Genomic DNA, 2,939 nt, shown 5'->3' on the forward strand with positions numbered 1-2,939 from the left:
GTGCTGCATAAGTATTATTTAATGTGTTTCAATTTTTCCTTTGTTTTTGAAGGTTTGATTGAACGTGGGTGTTCTTGACCCCGTCCCCCACTCAAAGAATGAGGTTGGACTGGGGGCAAAGGGGCAAGGCAGTATATGTTGCAAAATGCCTATATCCAGGACTCAGGCCTCGGTTTACCGACCTTGAAAAATCATTGCACTTTTTAGGCCTTCATTGTTTCTCTTACAAAATGAGTGCTTTCAACTAGATCTTTGAAGGCAGGGTACAATTTGTGAGAAGTACGGAGACCGTAGTTTGAATCATGGCTCCCTTTGATCTTTGGGCAGACGACTGAACTTCTGAGCCTTGGGTTGGGGGGTGTAGGTCTAATGGGGTCACGTGCCTGGTTTAGTATCTCTCTGGTACTCTCATCGTGTGTCAAATGAAGTAGTTCTTTGCATTTACAAATGTTGATAAACATACCGTCTTGGGTTTTTCAGTCCTTCAGGGTGTTCAGCATCCTTGGTTGGTGTGGGCTGAGCTCTCAACAGCCCACTGTTGCCGGTGGCAGCTGTCAGGCTGTGTCTACCACCTGAACACATCCATGACCTGGGTGTTCTGCCACAACCAGTTGTGAGGAGGGGTTGGTCTACAGGGAGGAATGCCAGGGCAAAGGCTTTCCTCCTCCATCGGCTTGGGTGTGTGTGTATGAAGGTGGGCGGGCATTGACCACATGGGAAGAAGATGGCTTTTTAATTTTTTTGAGAAATTTTAATTCACATTTTAGGAATAACACTGTATGCCTAAGTATTTGCCTGTGTGCTGAAGGAATTCACCTGTGCTGGCTCAGTCATCACTCAGAACCACCCTGAGTGCCATGGCAGGTATAGCCGTGGCCACGGCAGGTATAGCTGTGGCAACGGAAGTGACTGATGGGCCCAAGATCCTGCAACTCACTGATAAACCCACGGGGGGCCCCAGTCTTCGGCCCTCCTGAGCTTTGCCTCCTGACACCAGGCTATTTCTGCTCAGCTAGGGGACTAAGACTGAACAGCAGCCAACATTCAGCGGCATTGACTGAGCTCTATAATGTGGGAGTTACTGAGAGTAGAGAGACGAATTCCATGCTGTTGTGCAGGGGACCCTGCTCGCTGCGCCATTTGTCGTGCGGGGCAGCCTGCGGGGCCTCTAGTCCCGCTCCCCACAGAAGAACACAGGCTATGGCTAGGCCAAAAAGGAACACCCACGGAGCCAAAGATAGGGGAGTCATATCACCACAGTCTCACTGGAGGCACTATAGTCTCGCTGGAGGCTGGATCCACACGACTTGCATCCTGCTGTCTGCTTCTCTGCCTGCCAACCAACCGACTGACAAACCAATGCAGCCGCAGCAGTTATATCAGTGGCTAATTGGCTAACTGGTTACAGCTGATGGCCAACTAGCCACAGCTGACGGCCATCTACTACCCGAGCCAGCACCTTTCATGTGAGGCCGAGAGCCTGGAAACTGCTCTCTGGGACTCTGTCCCCACAGGTGCCTTGCTAGCAGGAGGGTACAGATACAGGCAAGATCCGAACAGTCAAGCATATTGAAAATAACAGGCCAAGGCTCATCAGAAGCTGCTACCCTTACACCTTGTTTCTTTGGTGTAACTTCCCGTTCCGAGTACCCGGAATTTGACAGAAGGCTGGATTTTGCCCAGAAGATTTACACACACACTCAAATTTCTTGAGATAAAATGCTGTCTGTTACTGCATTTCTGTCCAGTTTTAAAGTTCCTTAATGAAGCAGTTTTCAGACGTTTTCATCTCAGGATCCCTTTACACAACTCTTACTGTTTATGTGGGGTATATCAAAACTAGAAAAGAGTCATTTACTTAAAAGTAATGAAAACTCATATGTTAAGGTAAATAACAATTTCATGAAAAGTAATTGTTTTGTGAAACAAAAAACAGTAGCACTGTTTATAGTTTTGCTGATCTTTTACTAGATAGAGCTCAGCTGGACTCTCATAGCTGCTTCTGCATTCAATCTGTTGTGATATGTAAAGTTGAAGTATTTGGAAAAAAATCTGGCATCACACCAAGTAGTGGAAAAGATGGCCCTATAGAGTTGAGATTAAGAAAGGTGTAATTCAGGAATTGCATCATGCCCCGGGTTGGGCACCAAGGAGAGGTCCCCTTCCTCAGGCACTCTAGAATTTGAAAAACTTACTTAGTGTGAAGCAATTACATAAAGATGATGAGGGAGGGGCAGGAGAGTAATTGTAAAGGAGTAAATAATCCACCCTGCTGGGGCATCCACAGAGCACAATTCTCCATTCCCAGAAATTGGCGGGTGGAGTAGAGGGGTCATCAAATGAGATTTAGTGGCGGGACCTTTTAGTGTAGCAGGTAAGTTGCTTGCTGTTCAGTGGGAGTGGTTTTCCTCCGTTCTATTTATGTGTCATTACCACATACACTGGCCTCTGCGCCGGTCAGCTGAAACTGCATGTTGACTCACTGGCTGATCCGAGTGGCTAAGAATGGCAGCTACCTTCTGGGTGCCCAGTTCTCAAAGCAAGCTTGGAGAAACAATCTTCTGAAAACTAGCTGGGTAACACTGTTCTCCATTTCCAGGAGTTGACAATAAGTGGTCACCAGCCTAATGAAAATAGTAAAATGTGGGATACCAGCTTGCTAATTATAGCCTGCTGGTTTGAATTTTCCAGTTTCTGGTCTGGAGAGGATAAATGTGGTTGAATCTGAATTCCACAAACCTTACCTCTAACCACAGATAACCTGTGGTCAGTGAGGAGGTTAAGAGTGGCTGGGTTACCCTGATGAGTCCTCAATACCTGGTCGTAGGAATGTTGGTGTCTTCATACTTAATCCGTACCTGGCAAGACAAAATGGACTGGAATTTCCCAACTTAAGTAATATTCTGAAATGGCACTTAATTACCCATACTATAGGAAAG

The sequence above is a fragment of the Rhinolophus ferrumequinum genome, chromosome 7 (genome assembly GCF_004115265.2).
Source record: "Rhinolophus ferrumequinum isolate MPI-CBG mRhiFer1 chromosome 7, mRhiFer1_v1.p, whole genome shotgun sequence".
NCBI lineage: Eukaryota > Metazoa > Chordata > Mammalia > Chiroptera > Rhinolophidae > Rhinolophus > Rhinolophus ferrumequinum.